The 20595-nt window shown below is 45.9% G+C and overlaps 1 protein-coding gene across 8 annotated transcripts in view; it reads right to left on the bottom strand.

Moving 5' to 3' along the window:
- The window catches only part of SORBS1 (sorbin and SH3 domain containing 1), a 192371-nt gene extending 173162 nt beyond the window's left edge, over positions 1-19209 (bottom strand). For 5 of the 8 annotated variants that reach the window (XM_075935647.1, XM_075935652.1, XM_075935644.1 and 2 more), the window contains exon 1: positions 18889-19209. The gene's annotated coding sequence lies outside the window, so the exon portion shown is untranslated. Of the gene's footprint in view, positions 1-15854; positions 15995-18888 lie in introns of all 8 variants that reach the window. The other 3 variants (XM_075935646.1, XM_075935662.1, XM_075935661.1) reach the window with 3 other exon arrangements.
- Positions 19210-20595: the final 1386 nt, after the last annotated feature.

Here is a 20595-nt window from a genome sequence, read left to right as displayed (position 1 = left end):
ACTCCTTCCTAGACAGTCACTTCCCATTCTGTATGTGAGAAACGGATTGTTCTTCCCTAAGTGGAGCACTTTGCATTTGTCCTTATTGAACTTCACCCTATTTACTTCAGACTATTTCTCCAGTTTCTTCAGATCATTTTGAATTATGATCCTATCCTCCAAAGCAGTTGCAACCCCTCTCCGCTGGGTATCATCTGCAAACTTTATAAGGGACAAGGAGTCCTGTGGCACCTTATAGACTCACAGATTTATTGGGGCATAAGCTTTCGTGGGCAAAGACCCACTTCGTCAGATGCATGTCTTTGCCCACGAAAGCTTATGGTCCAATAAATCTGTGAGTCTATAAGGTGCCATAGGACTCCTCGTCGCTTTTGTAGATTCAGACTAACACGGCTACTCCTCTCATACCAAACTTTATAAGGATATTTCTATGCCATCATCTAAATCGTTGATGAAGATATTGAACAGAACCGGTCCTAAAAAGTCTGGCCCTTTGAGTTTGTGAATGGATCCTATTGTGCAATGCAGAAGGCTTTCGACAATTCTACCTCTAGCTAGATTAACAGGGCCAGAGTGCCAAGATACGGTTTTAACAAAACAAAATAAAAACCACAACTTGCCATCCCCCTTCCTGGAAAGTGCACAGTGCAGCATTTCAGAGGAACACAGCCACCCCATCAAACCCTCTCACAGATAGCAACACAAACAAAATGACAGCTCACAAAGAAATACTTTCTAGCTGCCCACTAAAATAGCTTTGGGAGACCAGGTCCATACATGGAGTGAAATGGCTTTCGCTGCAGGCCTACGCCAAACTCTTTTCTGGAATGACATTTGAGGTAATATAAACAGCATGAGGCAAACACAGAGCAGAGCAGCGCAGGATTTTATACAATCAGTGCAACAAAAGTGAGATTTATTCAGTGCTGAATTAAGCTCTTTATATTGTTTCTACTTAAAAAGGAAATGTATTGAATGCAACAGTTCTTAACAGATTTATCTTTCCTCACAAACACATTCATAACCTATTTTAGATTCCACCAAACAATGGCAGAGCCAGTAAAAGTCAACACAAAATTTCTGATTGACTCATTAGAAAACAGTGTCAAAGTTTTCCCTTTCTGTTGTCCAACCAAATTAATTGGTGTCATATACCCTTTTTTATCCACCCCAATAAATGCTTAGCTATACAAAACCCTTATAATACATGCCATTAGATGTGGACAGACACTCTCTGAAATACTTTATATATATATATATCCCACTGTTTTTAAATAAGAAACTCAAACTGCATTTAAGAATAAGAATCTTTAGCACCATTTACATGGCCAAAGAACTGTGCAATTTCCAATTAAACCTCACAATCCCCTCGTAGGTTACATATAAACATACCCATTTTATAGATAAGAAAACAGAGATAGAAGTTAAGTAAACTATTTATCCAAAAATGTACACCATTGAGGGCTGCTCACCACCTCCCCGTACTGTGCTGCCCAGTGCAGCAGTATGGGAGCTGACCTTGTCTGTGAAGACCAAGGTAAAAAAGCATTGAGTACTTCAGCATTTCTCATATCATCTGTCTCTAAGTTGCCTCCCCCATTCGGTAAGAATCCTACGCTTTTATGGTCCTCCTTCTTCTTACCAACCTACCTATGGAAACTCTTCTTGTTACCCTTCACTTCCCTTGCTAGCTGCAATTCCAATTGCACTTTGGCCCCTGAATGCTCAAGCAATATTGTTTATACTCCTCCCTAGTCATCTAGGTCACCCTGCTTAGTATCTGGCACACGTACACTTCCAGCCAGCTCATCACAATATTTAAACAAACCCTTGCAACTCTCATTGCTACTAGGGATTAGTCGACTAGCCAATAAGCAAATGTTTATCGGACAGTTGACAGGCCAATCGACTAGTCACTTCCCCCCACCCCTTGCTGCCTCTGTCAAAAAGAAGCAGCAAGAAAAGAGGGGCACAGGAGGGGGTACGTTAAAGCAGCAGCACTGCGTGGAGCCTAGGGCCAGATTCCGGACTCCACGTGGCACTGCTGCTTTGAAACACTGAGTGCTGCCTGGGGCCAAATGGGTTGTCCCCAGGCTGCACTCAGCATTTCAAAGTGGCAGCGCCACAAGTAGCCTGGGATCAGCTGGAGACTCCCTGGCTGACTCCGGGCTCTGTGCAGTGCTGCTACTTTGAAATGCCGCATGGAGCCTGACACTAGGCTCCTCACAGCGTTTCAAAGCGGCAACGCTGCTTGGAGCCCAGGGTCAATGGAGGAGACCCCAGCTGATCCCGGACTCCACAGGGCACTGCCACTTTCAAATGCTGCGAGGAGCCAGATGCTGGGCTCCCCGCAGCATTTCAAAGTGGCAGCACCACATGGAGCAGGAGTTAGCAGAAGGGCTCCACACGGTGCTGCTGCTTTGAAATGCCTTGGGGATCACGGGGCCAGCGAGGGACTGCACCGTTGGACCCGTGCTCCCCACAGCGCTTTCACCTTTGAAGTGTAGCAACAGCTGCTACACTTCAAAGGCAGAGGCACCCTATCAACTAATCAAATAGTCGATGCAAAGTGCACTGACCATTCGATTAGTCAATTACTCTAAATTTAACATCCCTAATTGCTACTGGCTGCAGACTCCACCTGTCACATAACATAAGGGGGATATTTCAGCACTGTAGTAATTCCAACCTGGCCCACAGGAAACTCACAAGAGGCCATGATACCCCCAGATTCCAGAGAAAAGAGAGTCAGACGGATTGGTATATATACAATAAAATCCATCTCAGCTGTTTTATGTGTCTCTGAAAAGCAAAGCATATAAATGAGATGCCAAAGTTTGAAAGTGTTGTCAGAAAGCTTTACCTATCATAACACTAAAGATAGGAGAAGGAGCTAGGAAGAGAAAAGCCGGAGCCAAGAGCTTGTTTGATGTCTGGAACTGAAGGACAGGTTAGTCAGTGACCTGTCTTATTGCCTAGCAAAGGACAAGTTGGTTTGTTATGGCCCCATAGCCTGCTGCTCCTGCGCACCTCAGCCTTGTGATACACACACTGGACTTTTAGCAGTCAGCTGCATCAAACAAGCCAGTGTGGCATGACTCTGACCTGATTTTAAAACAAAAAACAACAGAACCACTCCCTGAAAACTGAACAACAGCTACTCCCCAACCCCAGAAAATGCAGGGAAGCTAGTGCCTAAACTGATCCATTTTCAATGGCACAGAGCCTGCCAACAGACCCACAGAGGGGAGGCACAATCTGATCGCAGACTCCAATTGGTTGGATGCTTCGTCTGTTTTTGTAGCTCAGTGATATAAAAAGACTTTTCCCATCACCCTCTGTTCATGTTCAATGACACAAGCAACATTTGCTTCTCACCTCCAGTACTTAGTACTGACTTTTTCTTTGATAAAATAAACATTTGGATTTTGGGAAGGCAGATTTTGGTAAGCTCAGAGAGCTGATAGGTAAGGTCCATGGGAATCAAGACTAAGGGGAAAAACAACTGAGAAGAGTTGGCAGTTTTTCAAAGGGACATTGTTAAGGGCCCAAAAGTAAGCTATTCCGCTGCATCAGAAAGATAGAAAATATGGCAAAAAACCGCCTCGGCTTAATCATGAGATCTTGCATGATCTAAAAATAAAAAAGGAGTCATATAAAAAATGGAAAGTAGGACAAATTACAAAGAATGAATACAGTATAGGCAAACAACACAGGAATGCAGGGGCAAGATTAGAAAGGCAAAGGCACAAAATGAGCTCAAACTAGCTACAGGAATAAAGGGAAACAAGAAGACTTTTTATAAATACATTAGAAGCAAGAGGAAGACTAAGGACAGGGTAGGCTCACTGGTCAGTGAGGAGGGAGAAACAGTAACAGGAAACTTGGAAATGGTAGAGATGCTTAATGACTTCTTTGTTTCGATCTTCACCAAGAAGTCTGTAGGAATGCCTAACATAGTGAATGCTAGTGGGAAGGGGGGAAGTTTAGAAGATAAAATAAAAAAAGAACAAGTTAAAAATCACCTAGAAAAGTTAGATGCCTGCAAGTCACCAGGGCCTGATGAAATGCACCCTAGAATACTCAAGGAGCTGAGAGAGAAGGTATCTGAGCCTCTAGCTATCATCTTTGGAAAACCATGGAAGACAGGAGAGATTCCAGAAGACTGGAAAAGGGCAAATCTAGTGCCCATCTATAAAAAGGGAAATAAGAACAACCCAGGAAACTACAGACCAATTAGTTTAACTTCTGTGCCAGGGAAGATAATGGAGCAAGTAATTAAGGAAATCATCTGTAAACACTTGGAAGGTGGCAAGGTGCTAGGGAACAGCCAGCATGGATTTGTAAAGAACAAATCCTGTCAAACCAATCTGATAGCTTTCTTTGATAGGATAACGAGTCTTGTGGATAAGGGAGAAGCGGTGGATGTGGTATACCTAGACTTTAGTAAGGCGTTTGATACGGTCTCGCATGACAGTCTTATCAATAAACTAGGCAAATACAACTTAGATGGGGCTACTATAAGGTGGGTGCATAAGTGGCTGGATAACCGTACTCAGAGAGTAGTTACTAATGGTTCACAATCCTGATGGAAAGGTGTAACAAATGGGATTCCGCAGAGGTCTGTTTTGGGACTGGCTCTGTTCAATATCTTCATCAATGATTTAGATATTGGCATAGAAAGTACACTTCTTAAGTTTGCAGATGATATCTAGCTGGGAGGGGTTGCGACTGCTCTGGAGGATAGGGTCATAATTCAAAATGATCTGGACAAAATGGAGAAATGGTCTGAGGTAAACAGGATGAAGTTTAATAAAGACAAATGCCAAGTGCTCCACTTAGGAAGGAACAATCAGTTTCACACATACAGAATGGGAAGTGACTGTCTAGGAAGGAGTACAGCAGAAAGGGATCTAGGGGTTATAGTGGACCACAAGCTGAATATGAGTCAGCAGTGTGATGCTGTTGCAAAAAAAGTAAACCTGATTCTGGGATGCATTAATAGGTGTGTTGTGAGCAAGAGACGAGAAGTCATTCTTCCGCTCTACTCTGCGCTGGTTAGGCCTCAGTTGGAGTGTTGTGTCCAGTTCTGGGCACCGCATTTCAAGAAATATGTGGAGAAATTGGAGAGGGTCCAGAGAAGAGCAACAAGAATGAATAAAGATCTAGAGAACATGAACTATGAAAAAAGGCTGAAAGAATTGGGTTTGTTTAGTTTAGAAAAGAGAAGACTGAGGGGGGACATGATAGCCGTTTTCAGGTATCTAAAAGGGTGTCATAAGGAGGAGGGAGAAAACTTGTTTATCTTGGCCTCTGAGGATAAAACAAGAAGCAATGGGCTTAAACTGCAGCAAGGGAGGTTTAGGTTGGACATTAGGAAAAAGTTCCTAACTGTCAGGGTAGTCAGACACTGGAATAAATTGCCCAGGGAGGTTGTGGAATCCCCATCTCTGGAGATATTTAAGAGTAGGTTAGATAAATGTCTATCAGGGATGGTCTAAACAGTATTTGGTTCTGCCTTGAGGGCGGGGAGCTGGACTCGATGACCTCTCGAGGTCCCTTCCAGTCCTAGTATTCTATGTTTCTATCATTTAAAAAGGTGACCTTTAAATGCAAGGTTTTTAAATAGAAGACAACAGATGTGTGCAGTTCTCTCTCCTACCTGTTCTTTATCTTTTAAATATCCCTATTGTTCACTCTGGGCTTCCTTTGCTTGGAGACTGGAGTTACAGATTGCGGTTGGTCAGCCCATCATAAATGAAGTTTAAACAAACAGCAGCTTTTCTCCCAACTGCTGATTCAGGTGTTTTAGTTAGAAGGTTTCCTGAGGGGAAAGGGGGATGGTGTTTGGTTTGATGGGGGGGAGGGTGTTATTTGCTGGGGAGGGGGGTTGGTTTGGTTTTGAAAATCCTTAAATCATCTGAGTCAGGGTTACTCGACTTTGGAAGCCCTGGGGGGCACAATGATACTCACAGCACATGTTGAGGGCCACAACTTAAATGTGTTTGCATGTACATACAAATATATAAGCAAATAGCTTCTTTTACACAATGCCTGGGCGCTCCCAACACCTCCTCCTTGGGGGCTAGAAACGCCAGCACCTTGTACCCCTCTGTTCCAGCCAGCCCATCCGCTTGCGTCTCTCAATGTGCACCCTGATTGGGAGACACCTCGCCGCTCTGGAGTGTGTTCCCAGTGGAGGCCATGTTCAAAGGATCCCACCCGTGGGCCATGTGTTGAGCCCTGCATGAACCCAAACTGCACCACAGACCGCAAACCAACCGGTCACAGGCCACATGTGGCCCATGGGCAGTGTGATGAGTAGCCCTGATCTGCATACAAACTTCACTTCCCCTTAGTTAATCAGCTTTCACTTGCATTATAGCCCTGAAAGAATTCGACCAGATCCACCATCACCTACAGGAAAAAAACAGAGAATAGATAAGACACATTTCTAATGTGGAAAAACAAAGAGTCAGGAAAAAGCTTGGGGTAGGGGAGCATACAACTCTTTTACTTTCATGGGCACAGCCCACTTCTTCAGATGACCCACGAAAGGCTGTGCCCACAAAAGCTCATGATCCCATCTACATGTTTTGTTAGTCTATAAAGTGCTACCAGACTATTTGTTGTTTTGTCAGTTTACCTGTACAGTCTAACTCGGCTACCCCCTGAAAATTATTTTATTGTAGTGAAAACACAAACACAAGAAGAGAACAACCCACCTCCTCCCTACCCCATACAACAATAAACCCATTACTCATTGAGTTCAATTCATTGGAATGGGGGAGAAGAGGAATACATATTCTCCATATTTATGATTGTGACAGCTTGGAATGACTAGAGGGAAGTTAGTTGTTCTGCATTTAGATAGCAAGTGCTATTCTTAGACTCAAAAATTAAGTTTTGAAATAAAAATTAAATTACAGAAAGTCATTATCATAAAATTTGCATAATACGTTACAGGTTTTAATTAATATAAATGTACTTTTCAAATGCAGACCTGCTTCCTGGTGTGCAGGAAGGCAAGAGGTAGCAATCCTGTCTGGGAGTCTAACAGAAGGAAATGTGTGTGCTGAAACTGCTGCCCATCAGGCTGAACAGTATTTTCTGGTTTCTTCTGCTCCCTTGCTAGCTGCTCTCACCTGTTGTCTCTTGTTTTATGAACAAGATTGCCAGCTGGCTGGGGCAGGAACCACTGCGGTGTTCTGGGTTTGTGCAGCCCCCAGAGGAATGGGGTCTGCCTAGTGCCAAGATGCTACAGTACCACAAACAAGAATAAATAATCAATACTGAGACCAATCATGCAGTTCTTGTGGAACAGGTTCAGGTACATAAACCCCCCTAGGGAGGGAGTGCAAGGGGGCACTTGGAGCAATGGAGAAAAGTGATAGGGCAGGGGACAGGCGTAAGCCCAGAGCCACTGTACTTCCCCATCATGGCAAACAGTCTCTTGTTGCCCCCGTTTAAAGAGCATGTGGGGTTCCCCCTGGTGAGCAGAAGAAATGGAGAAAAACAGGAGAGTTGAGGGCTATTTCGTGAGGGGATGGTGGGACGCACTGCCATTGGAGTGGATCTGACGGAAGAGACGGGCCTGTTTACTTGTGTGTATTCGACAAGGGTGCCCAGAGCAGTGAGGGATGTGCTGGCATTAGTCACAATCAAACTGTGCAGCTGGTTTAGGGCTGAAACATCGGGGGAGGGGGGGTATTGCTATTCCCCCCGAAATTAGGGAGTTGAGAAAATGGGAACATTTTAAGTGTAATTTAAGCAATGTTAATGGGGTGACACCTCATCTTTGTTTCTTGATAGCAGGGAAAGATCCCAGGTGCCATCCTTAAGCTCTGTGGCTCTTGCAGTGAAACACCCGATGCTGGGCTAACTGGAGCGTGCATGGGCAGCAGCCCTGTGCCTGCTGGTGTCACAAGCGGCTTCCTCCTCCCGGCCTTTGGAACTGATCAACAAGTGAAGATGAGGAAAGATCATGATGAAATCTGCAGCAGTTGTCTTCTGACCTAAGCTCAGAGCTTCCTTCCCCACCCATCAGTCCCTGAGCCTGCTTGTCTTAATGAATTTGAAAAAAGTGCTGCAGAAGCTCCCAGCTCTGCTCCTGGTGCTGCCAGATACACCCTGCATCCCAAAGAACAGCTGGCCCAGGCCAAGAAGAGCAGGGTGGCTGAGAGGGGTGGGAGAGAGGAGGAGCAGCGAGGTAGCTTTGGGCTGGCTGGCTGGGGAGGGGAGCAGAGTGAGCCAAGGGCAGAGGCAAGCAGGGGAACTGCTCACCTTTGAGGTTTGCTTTTGCTGCTGCGGTTCTGTTCTTGCCAAACAGGAGCTGGAACCAGGATTTCAGAAGCTCCAATAACCCAGTCCAGAGCCACACTGGCTTTGCATGGGCTGGGCCTTCATTCTGCTTGGTGAGCCTGCCTCTCTCTGGCTGGAGTGAGGAAGGGAAAGAGGAGCAAGCAAGGCAAGCAGCCTGCAATGTTCTCCCTCCTGGCTAGTGAGGAAAGGAAGGAGACAGTATCCTGGTATGGGGGTGGGGCTACACTCCCCCAGTGCCCCAAACAGCACCTTTTACAGGGGCAGAGAGGAGCGAAGGTGGGTGGAGTCTCAGGAAGGAGGGGGAGTGGCATGAGGCAGGGCCTTGGGGGGGGCAGGTGACATGAGGCTAATTAGGGGAGGTGGTGGATTGGCAGTGGGGTCACAGTTCAGGCATCAGTGCCCCGCACCCTACCCCAGGGAAATTCTACCACACCTGCAAGAGGCAACAAGTGGAGGCTGGAATAAACAAGAGGGCGCCCAAGAGGAGCTAGACATAAATGAGACCATTTGTTCCTGTGCCCTTCTTCGATCATGTCTACACCACATTTAAGTTAGGTTGACCTACAGCAGCAACGGGCTGTAGGTCCCTTCCAGTCCTAGTAGTCTATGATTCTAAGGGCAACCGAGGCTAGTGAGTGGGCCACATAAGTGGCTCTCCATCTCAGTGGCCACAGGATTATCGTAATCAAGACGGTCTCTTGGGACAGGGTAGTTTTGCTCACTGCACGTGTGAACCTAGAACTGGCAGAGGGTGCCCACTGAACTGGAACAGTGTTGTGACTGGAGACATGGCTCTCATGGCCATTGGTTGTGCAATCAGCATGTACCGGCTGCACGTGCCCTGGCTTTACGTGTGCAAAGCACAGCTCTCCATCCTCTCTAACATGCTGCTTCAGCTCTGGCTTGTACGGTAGCAACAAAAGGTTCATTTCACAAACCCGAACAGCTGCACTCCCCTCACAACAGAAGTGGCAACTGAGCCAGGAGGGGTCTCTCCCCACTCCTTCCAGCGGTGTGACAATCCTGCCTGATGGCAGCAAACAGCAAAATGAGAGGCCTGGGAGCTTTTACATTAAAACTCTCTGCCAAGGAGGAAGAGATGCACAGAACATGCAAACTCAAGAGAAGGACGATTTATCAGCAAAGAGGGACTCTACAGACTGCAGCTACATTAGAAAAAAATATTCGCCCACTTTCATGCTTGGAGCGGGACCATTGTATATGGAGTATCTGAATGCAATACCTACTTAACCCACCACCGCCCACAGACAAACAGCAGGAGTCCCCCATGTCAAAAGGGCTGCTGAAATAGGGCCTGGTGCTAAGTTTTGGGCCTGATACAAGGTGTCTCTGAAGAGTTCCTATTGTTTGCAAGCTTGCAAGAAGGCACAGACATCAATTCACGGACCATCACTGGTGCAGTCGCATGATTGTCACATTGTACTTCTCTACTCATTAGAAATAAAACACAAATCAAAAGCATTTTAAGTGGCATGATTCCTCATCAAGTGTGATTATCACAAAGACTGCTTAGCAGTGCGCTCCCCTATACACCAGAGTTGCCAGGAGTCCAGTATTCCACCGGACAGTCCGGTTTTTGGGGACTCTGTCCAGTAAAATTTTTTTAGAAAATACCGGACATGTGCAATGTCTGGTATTTCTGGTTTTCTGGCGGGGTGCTGGACGGAAGCCTGGCGGAGGCAGGGGGAGTGGCTGGGAGGCGGGGCACAATCGGTGCTGGGAGCCTCTGGTTACATCTGAGGAGGAGGGGAAGCTCTGTTCCTGCTCCTGAGCGCTGGACAGGATGGGCAGCGCCCTGCAATCTGCACGTGCCCAGGTCAGTCTCCTCCCTCCTGGCCACCCCCCGCCCCCGCCAGCTCTGCTTCCTGCTGGCCACCCCTCCCCCAATCTCCTCCAGCCAGCCCCGCTGCCCCTGACCAGCTCTGCTTCCCGCAGACTGCTTCTCCCCCGATCTCCCCTGGCCAGCCCCACTGCCCCCGACTTCTCCCCCACCAGCTCTGCTTCCTGTCCTCCCCCTTCCTCCCAGCCAGCCCCACTCCTCCCAGCTGGTTCCCCCTCCACACACCCCACCGATCAAGTGTATCCGGTATTTTTTTTTAGACTACCTGATAACCCTACTATACACACCCACTTTGTCCCAAGAATTAGGACAGTCTTATGGGGATTCTTCGTTTTATTTATCTCTAGGAGAATTATTGTTAGGAAAGCCCGCACAGGTGCACAACAAACTGATGCAACAGGGTAAATATTCTTTAAGAAATTTACGAATACAAACCTGTCGTTCAGAAAGAGAAAGGATTACATGCGCTGCATGGTTGTACATACCATGGGTACTACCCTTCGGTCTGGTGAGAGGTAGCCACTCCTCTGACATTAGTATCTTTTTAACACTTGTTGGTATTTCCAAAGGATGATGTAGCCCATCATTAGAGAAGCTGTGTTTTACCACAAAGGAATACCTTGGGGAAACAACTGTCTCTTACTGTGTATTTGCACTGACGATTCAAATCCCAAATTATGGGAGAAAGTTGACAGACAATTTGCCAGTGATCAAAGAGCTGAACTATGTTTAAATAAACCATGGGATGAAGAAGATAATGCCAGTGCAGAAAAGCAAGATGGTTTATTAGTCTTTAAAGTGCTACATAGTCCTGTATTTTGCTTCAGCAACACCAGACTAACACGGCTACATTTCTATCACTAGTGCAGAAAAGGTTCCTGCTTCTAACCCCATCTGCAGAAATCAGGCAAAACTGGGAGTGGAGGATAGTGATAAATCTAAACTGCTGATCTTTGTGGTTCAGCCATGAACTTGAGACTATCCATGTGCAATCCAGGATTTGTCAGTGATGCTTCCTGATGCACAGCTGCTTTTTCAACCCAGTTTATTCTTGTATCCTCTGCTCACAAAGCCCCTCAGGGAATTAGGAGGTTGGATATTGGACCTTAGCTCATGGTCTAGCCCCTTACAGCTGAGTTCCAGCCAAGATTTGCTCGTGTGCTGACAGTAAGCAGTACATACCCAGAAAGAGCCATGGGGTCTGTCTGTGTCTAGTACCCTTAGCAAAAAACTTTCTTTCTGTTCATTACAACTGAGACCTGATGTAGGGATCTGGGCAGTGTGTAATATCAGTTACCACTGAAGTCTTTATATCATGTTCTCATGGAATGTCTTTAAAAAAAAAAAGTTCACAAAATCTATTGGTTGCAACACATCATCACAAAGGGAAGAATGCAACATATACTCAAACCCCAAAGAAACATCTTCAGAAAAATGGTTATGTACCATTGCCTCTGCTGAGGCCAAGCAACATCCCCAGCATAGGAAGCATCACCATGATAACACATTTTAATAGGTGATTTACAAAGTTTTGTTTCTTCTTTGACAAGGCCTGTGCTGTGCCATCAATACAGCAATACAACAAGCCCACAAAGTCCCGGGGTGATTAATTATTAAAAGAACCTGTTAAATATTTTACACCTTTTTAGTAGTGGTTTATCTCACAACTACTTATACTTTCCCTTCTCTCTTTCTTTTTGAAGACTCCAAGAGGGAAAATAACCCTTTGCAAACTAGGACCCAATGTAGGTTCATCTAAGAGAGTACACATCTAAAGCACGTGCTTTACTTCACACTGTATCCTGACTTCGTCTCACCAAAGCTCTGTTTTTCAGGCTAAGTGTTCCCTTTGAAAAGATTTGTTGTGAATTTTTGAACATTTAGATTGTGGTAGCATCTAAGGATGTTGACTAACTGAATACTGACTAACTGACTCATTGAATAATCGATGCATTTTGCATCGACTATTCGATTAGTCGATAGGGTACCTCCGTCACTTCAAAGGCAAAAGCACTGCGGGGAGCCTGGGAGCAGCTGGGGCCTCCAGCTGATCCTGGGCTCCACACAGCACTGCTTGCTTTGAAACGCCACGTACAGCCACGTACTGCTTGCTTTGAAACGCCACGTACAGCCACGTACTGCTTGCTTTGAAACGCCACGTACAGCCACGTACTGCTTGCTTTGAAACGCCACGTACTCCCCAGCTGGCCCCGGGCTGTGTGTGGCATTTCAAAGTGGCAGTGCCACATGGAGCCTGGGGTTCGGCCCCAGGCTCCACACGGTGCTGCAGCGTTGAAGTATTCCCTCTTCTCCCCTTCCCTTGCTGCCTCTTTCTGACAGAGGCAGCAAGGGGGGGAAGCAACTAGTCGACCGGCCTGTCGACTATCCGATAAGCATTTGCTTATCAGAGAGTTGACTAGTCCTTCATATCCCTACTAGCATACAGAGGTCAGCCAAACTGAGGCCACACTGTGCAAAGTGCTGTATAGGCAGGTATAGTAAATAACAGTGTTGCCTCCAAAGAGATTATCATCAGAGACAAGACCTAACAGGTGGATGAGACAAACATGTGATGGGAGAGGTGTGCTAATAAAAATAACAGGGATGCATGAAATTCTTAGCCAGTCAAGAGTAGTTATCACAATTTGCCACTTACCTGGTAATTTGCAATTCTGCCATATCAGTGAGATATATGTTTTATTACAACTGGTGCAAATTCCCCAAACACTGGAGAAATTTGGATCTGAACTCAGTGGCTTGAGACCCTCTCTAAAACGTGTGTAAATCTTTGCCTGCTTTTGTGAAGTTAGGCTATTTCAGAAGCTTTGTACAATGGCTCCTGAAGAAGGCACTGTCTTCCTTTGAACAGGTGCTTTATTACACTCTCTCAGCTTTGGGGCCTTCCATTTCACACACGTATTCAGCTACATGAACATTCTAGGGAGCAAAAACTGTCCTAGGCTCAGTGATGAAACCGGAACCAATGAAGGGGAGTTAAATAATCACAGCTTAATTGGACAAACCTTGGCAATTTTTTCCCACCATGTTTGCACAGCCCTCCCATCTGGCCAGGTTACAATGTAGTACATGCTCTTGTTCAAACAGCATTAATGACAGACAGCAGTCTGAATATGCACCTGGACTGAGACAGCTCAAGGATGCTCCATAATCCACAGTGCACATGGCTTACTTAGGCTCACAAAGTCGACAAAGACTTAGACTTTAAGGTCAGAAGAGACCAATGTGATTATCCAGTCTGACCTCCTGCACACTGCAGGCCACAGAACCTCACCCATGCGCCCCTGCAATAGCCCCTAACCTCTGGCTGAGTCCCTTAAGTCCTCAAATCTTGATTTAAAGAAGGGATTGGGAACCTTTTTGGGTCAGGGCCACTGACAAACAGAAAAAAAAACCAGTCAGGGGCTGCATACAAGTGAGAAACAAAACCAACAACAACCACCTCACCCCCCCCCCACCAGCATCGGCTCCCCAATGCTGGGGGGAGCCCGAGCCTCAGGGGCCAGATCCAGGCAAGCTGGAGGCTACATCTGGCCCCTAAGCCTACGTTCCCCACCCCTGATTTACAGATTTAAAGTTTCAGAGATCCATCGTTTACTCTAGTTCAAATAGGCAAATTACCCATGCTGCAGAGGAAGGCAAAATCCTTTAGGGTCTCTGCCAATCTGACATAGGAAAATTCCTTCCTGAGCACAAATACAAAGGTGAGTGAGACCTTGAGCAAGTGGACAAGACCCACCAGGAAGATACTAGGGGAAAAAATTCTCTGTAGTAACTCCCCACATAGTGCCCCCTCTCCATGGGGTCACTTAGATTGTATCACCAACATCTTGCATCTAACAGGAACAACCCTACTGCTGCTACTATTCCTCCCCAGAGCTTAGGGACCTCTCTCTCGGTCCTCCCTAGCAACTGCACGTCAGGCTTCGGCGTGTGCTGGAGCAGAACACAGAATAACTCAAGATTCTGTTAAGAGTCCAGATGCGCAGAACCTAAACCTGGCTTCTTCCTTCCGTCTGCTCCCAGGGTCCCGAGCGGAAGCTTTTCATCGCTTTACTAATGCGCCTCACACTGCTTGACTTGGAAGACCAATGCTGAGAGTGGATTTTGGCTTGAGGACTGCCTGCTCTTGGTTGCTGTGCTGAGACTGACAGCTAGGGGTGGCAGACTGTGTGCACCTAAGAGGAAAGGACCACTAAAGAGTCCCATCCATAGTGTCTCTGCTGGTTCTTGGGATAACAGGAAGTGGAAATTATTCCAGTGGCATTATTCCTAACAATAAATCCATACTTTGTATTTTGCACTAGAGCCTCTTTGCTACAAAATGTGTAATGTTTGTAAAGTGGTTAACAAACGTTAACCCTCAATATCTCCTTACAAGGTTGGCAGTGGAGATACAAGGATTGTTGCATCCACCATTGGAGCAGCACTGGAACAACACACAAAACACCACATACAAGCATAGCAAACAAGAAAACTGCAAACAATTTTTACTGCATGGCTGTAGAATTCAGTCTGCAGAAGTAATGACTCTAATTATGGCTACCCAGTAAGCTATATGGGCTTTTTCCCCGAAGCATGCTGTTATTCAGTTGCATTGCTCAGAATAGGAGGCTGACATCTCTCACTGGTAGACGCGAATAACTTTCCAGGAGAGATCAAGCCAGTCCAGAGAAAAATGAAGTGACAAGAAAAACAAAACCCAAAGACTCAGCAAAATCAAAATCTGGTGCAAGTTTAGTGACCAAACCTTGTTAGCAATCATTTTGCCTTTCTGTGCCTCTGGTCTGGTATATACTGAAACATGATCTCAGCATGTAGCTATGCTAGTTAGGGATGTATGATTCTGGGTATTCTCCATTTTTGAAAAGCTGATGCCTCACCAGGCTCTTAACAAGGATTTAGCAGCCTAAACTTTAGGTTCCAATTCTAAAAATCTTGGGCAGAAAAAATAAGCTCTAACCTAGCCACAACCTACCCACAACTATAAGCCCCAAGGACACATGTTAATATTCATTTGTAAAGAATAGGTTTTTAACCTTCCTGCTTCTGCAGTTCTTGGCTCATTTCTACAGACCAAGCAGTTTCCATAAGCATGTGGGTCACTATGGGGTATTATTTATTGTAGGTCTTTTTAGTGCCTAGGGACCCCATTGTGCTAAGGACGGGGCATGAGTGACTCTCAAAGCAATGCTTGTCAGTAATTCCATGGAAACAAGATAATCACATCCACATTGTTATATTAACGATAAGCCTAGAAGGAAGGTTTGATGGCCCGATTACAAATACACTAGGCTGGGCACAAGGGGCTTCCATCAATGCTTGTCTATAATTCAGGCTGACTTGCGCCCAGCCTGGAGAGCAGCAGGAGCACTGTAGCTACCCTGTGGGCACATGGAACACGTATCATTGCTCTCCCTCGTGGCTGATCTTCAGGGCAGTGGTGATCAACTCCCACTGTTAAACCTTCTTCTCGTGGGGGGCAGACAGGATGGCACTTCAGGGAAGAGCTGTGGGGGTGGAGAAGGTACAAGCTAAATGTGGGAGTGCCTGCAGCCCCCTCTGGAATGACTTTCTGGAAAGCAGAAAGCTACGTGCAATCTAGTGACTTGGCCACTGGACTAGGAGTTCTGCTCTGGACCCAGTCACTGACCTTGGAAAATGTTCTATGCTGCTTTCTCCTCCCATCTTTTACTCTGTCTATCTTGCCTGCTAGCTCTTCGGGGCAGGCCCGCCTCGTGCTGTACGTACACGCAACACATCACAGCGCCTGAGTCTCAGTGGGGGCTTCTACTGTAACACAAATCACATTGTGTAATGCTAGTGCTGAGAGTCTTAATCCCTGTGGCATAAACAATATGTTGTATAGGATCTAATCCTGCAGTGGGTCTTCATGTAGATTAGGGATGGGTAACCTAAGCCCCAGGGACTAGATATGGCCCCGAGGCTTGAGGCTCCCTCCCCAGAATTGGGAAGCCTGTGCTGATGCTTCAGCCCACCCCCCGCTATTCTCCCACTGATTTGTGTGCGGCCCCTCAATGCCCCCCGCCCCCAATGTAGACATTGCCACTGAAGTCAATGGGCTTATGCACACGAATAAAGGTTTCAGGACCAGATCACAAGACTTGTGGCCATTTTCCTGATTTAATGTAAAGAACAGAGCAATGAGAGAATAAATTCCATCTATGTGGAGCAGCCAGAAAGGACAAGGACCCTTAGCTTCAAACAAACACAAAATCAATACGGCTAATTTGACACAACCATTTACCCTTTCCGATAATGCAAAAACAAAGATGCATACAAGAAAATTAAGAGCCAAACACTGAAAGCATATCCAAAGTAACACTTTAGGGAATTTAGGTGATAGATGATTAACCAGCAGAACTCACTGTGGCAAGGTATCAGCGAGGCAAATCACTCGCTACCCATAAATGAATAAGCAAAGCAGCTGTGGAGACACTGAGTGGGATAACTAAATTGAAGGATGAATAACTGATGCCAAACCTGGTCTTTGAATGGTGACTTATGTGTGTGTCAGACACACACAGCCTGTACTCACACAGCACCCTTTTCAAAATAAAACATGTAATGTCAGTTAAGTACAATAATTTAAACTTCTCCTCAAATGCTGCCTTCTCCAAAGCTTCCAGCTTGCTAATTCAGCATTTTCAGCATTCTTCAGTGTTTCCCTGGCATCTCCCTAGCGGGCTCCCCTCACAGCACATGGAGAAAGTGCAAGAAGACACCTGCTTATCACATTCTCTTCCCCTTGTCAGAGTCCTGTAATTTTGTACTCTCGGCATCACCTGCGCAATTACTACTGAGGGAAGAGAAAACTAACCATGCTATTCATTTTGCATGTACAATATTTCTTCCTCTCCCGATTTCTAGCTTAGCCCTTCATGCATACAGAACATGTTAGACATAACGTTTTTTCTGGATAGATTATGTGTGTATGTGATGGAATACTGAGTTTTAAAGGTTGCACAATAATTGTGTTTTTGACTTTCTAAACACCACAATGAATCTGAATGTTTTCAATAGATTTACTGTACGGGGGCTGGCTTTGAAAGCAGGTCTATCTTTACAGTCTGCATATTATAAGATAATAAATAAATCTAAGCAACGACAGAAAGAGTGGGAATTAAGCACCCGTGCAACAGAATCACTAAAGTATAAGAGAAGCAACATGATTAGAGCACCAGAGAGATGGGAGCTATTCCTAACTCCGCTACTGAGCAACTACCTGACCTTGGGAAAACCAAGTAACCTCACTGGGCCTCTGTTTCTCCTCTCACCCTTTGTCTGTCTTGTTTCTTTGACTGTAAGCTCCGTGGGGCAGGAAGCATGTCTCACTGTGTATCCGTGCACCACCAGGGATCTAGATCTCAATCATAATGCAGATTTTAAAGCACAGCTGTCCAAAGCATAGTGCAGGGAGAGCAGTGCCACCACAAGCCCAATGTAGGACTGAGTGCTAGAGCAGTGGGAGTAAGCACAGTGTCCTGGTCCCCTGGTAGATAGGTACCTGTCACTGCCTTGTTTAGACAAATCACATTCCTGAAGGTCCAGGTTCCACTTGAAATGAGTGTTTGCTTTGGGAACTCAAATTGATACAAGCAGTTTGGAGGCATAGCAGCGCAGGTTTGGCAGGAGCACAGTACACTTACTGTTTAAAAAGCAAACATGCATACAAGCTGGAGAACAGGCAGTTTTGCTGAAATGAGAGCTGCACAGCAGGGCAGGAGTGGCTTTCCCATTACCCTAATAGATTAATAAACAAACAAGTGATATTCTGGCTCATGACAAAACACAATGGCGATTTCTCACTGTCCCAGGACACCTTATAACAGAAGCAGAAACCTGACGGATGCAGGGTCTGACATGTAAATAAAAGAGTGGACTGTAAATACAGCCCTTCCCATGCTGAGACATTAAACTGCTGTGAATTCACAAGCACCAAGATCTACCCATCCATCAGGCAACAGGGATCTCTGAAGCTGTTGCTGGTTTTCCTCACTCCTGAATTTTTTATGGACAGGTCTCTCCACAGGAATGCACAGACCACACCAAACCTTGGGAACAATGGAGTGATCTGGATTAACCAATACCCTTCCCCTCTGAGAGAGACATTTCCTCCTCCTGGCCTTATATTTTATTTAAATGAAAGCAAGTGTTGTGTTGATTCCCCAACGTGCAGTATTCTTGGTGTGCAACATGCCCGGCAGCATTCGTACACTGCTGACTTGATAATTGCATTATCTGCAGCCACTGATGAATGAACAACTGTAATGCATACATCCTGCTTTTAGCTCCCCCAGGGCGGGATGTTATATTTGTGCCCACACCAAAAACAAAATCCTATTTCTGTTTACAGCCATGATTACAAAGTCCTTCTTAAACCTGGCTGCAATCTCCTTCACCTGCAGCTAAAAGGCTCTGTAATAAACCTTTGATTTGTATAAAAATAGGGGTGCAACACATACTATGTAGAATACAGAGTCGAGACCAATATCCCACAGCATAACCGCCTTTCAAAGAACACCTAGTCCCCCTGGTCATGATGGCTTAATAAAATGGACCCCCAGGGATTCCTTAATTAAAAAAAAGGGGGGAGGGAATTACTGGCTGCCACACCCTCCAAAGCTCTGGCTTGATGAAAAAGTTAAATGTATAGACGGTCTTACCTTGCAAAGGATTTACACAGCCTCCCTGCTCTGAGAACACTACATGCTGCAGATTTGCTGCTCTGTTTTTCTGTGGCATGTAGTCCTGACTTCATAGACACCCGAGCAGCTGGCCAATGGGCTGTGTTTCCTCCCACCTCATTAGAATGGCTCTGGAATCATCCACTCCGGCAGAGCTCAGTTGGCAAGCCTCACAAATGATTCCTTTTCACCCACGCAACAGCAGAAATGGAAAGGGTCTGTGCGTTCCACTGGAAAAAACAAGGAGCACTGATAAGAGTGTGATCAGACTCACTCTTCACCCCCTCAGCAGCCTACGTGCTGCGCTAGCCAGATGGCTACAGTGCGGGTGAAATGACAAGGGATGCGGTATTCCCTTTCTGGACTTGTTGCACGCTTCAGTCACTCCTACTCACGGGGGAGGGGTAAAATTGCTAGGAGGAAGGATGGGAAGTCACAGAAAAGTCTTGAAGGAGCAGACAGAGTTAAAAGCACGTTGTAATCCTTAGCACATTATAATTGCTAAATCTAGCATATACATGCTAACCCTTCCTCCACCCATCACTGTCTAATCTACAGCTAATACAAATCACAGAAATATAAGAGGAGAAAAGCGGGCAATGCACTGGTAATTAATGGAATGTCTGGAGCCTGGGAACATCACTGAAGTGAACGGGAGAAGATCCCTAGAGCCCTACACAGACACAAAATGAGTATCAGCAGCTGCAAAAATGATCACAGAGATCCACAAATTTTCAGGATTCTAGATACAAAATTGGTATCCGCCTCTACATCCATACCCGCAAAAACGAGATGCAGATGCAGATACCTGTGGATATAAAGTGGATATCCACAGATCTGCAGGGCTCTAAAGATCCCTACTAATAAATCCCTGCCTAATTCACCCAACATGTCACCACTATGATCTATTATGTGTATTGCAATGGCACTGAACAGCCCCAGCCATGAACCAGAACTGTACTTTGCTCAGCGCCGGACTAACAGAACAGAAAGTCCCTGCCTCCAAATACACAGGAGTAAACCCACTCAGGGTCTGCCACCTGCAAAGCCTGCCATGTAGCAAGAATGAGTCAACAGGGACTTTCACCTACCTCAAAATAGCAGGGTCTTTTGTGATCTTTTCTCTTGAGTGTCAGTAGATGTCAAAGCCTTCCCTCTCCTCCTTCACAGGCTTTAAACATTACACATGTTGGAAGTCACAGAAAAGTAATTTCATTTCTTAGCCGCCCCCTCCCCATCCCACTAATCAAGAATACTCCACATTGATCCAAGTGAGACTCCAGAGCGAAGTGACCGGATGAAAATATGGCAAGTGGAGATGTACAAGGTTAACCAATAAGCTTCACAGGTGAGGTTTCTCTGCTCCAGTTAACTGGTAGGAGCTGGAGCTGTTCCAGCCCCGCCGGGCCCACAAGAGCAACCTCTCTCATCCAGACTCCCTGCCACCACTGCATGTTACATGTTGGCTCCCAAGGAGTGCGAGGAGGCAGGAGTGCGGGCTGAGGTGGCAATGCTATAGCATTCCTGTACTGAGTCTCCAAGGCATTTCTCCTTTTGCTCACACCCCCCTCCGTGACTGGACTTGCTGTTGTACGCAACTTCCTCAGCCCCATGTTGCTCTCATTGAGTTGTACACTCCTGTGGGTTTCCTAACGTCCAGTCAGGAGAAATTTCATAGCGACCAGC

This window comes from Pelodiscus sinensis, chromosome 8 (genome assembly GCF_049634645.1).
Source record: "Pelodiscus sinensis isolate JC-2024 chromosome 8, ASM4963464v1, whole genome shotgun sequence".
Taxonomy (NCBI): Eukaryota; Metazoa; Chordata; order Testudines; family Trionychidae; genus Pelodiscus; species Pelodiscus sinensis.
This window is presented reverse-complemented; position numbering and strand designations above follow the sequence as displayed.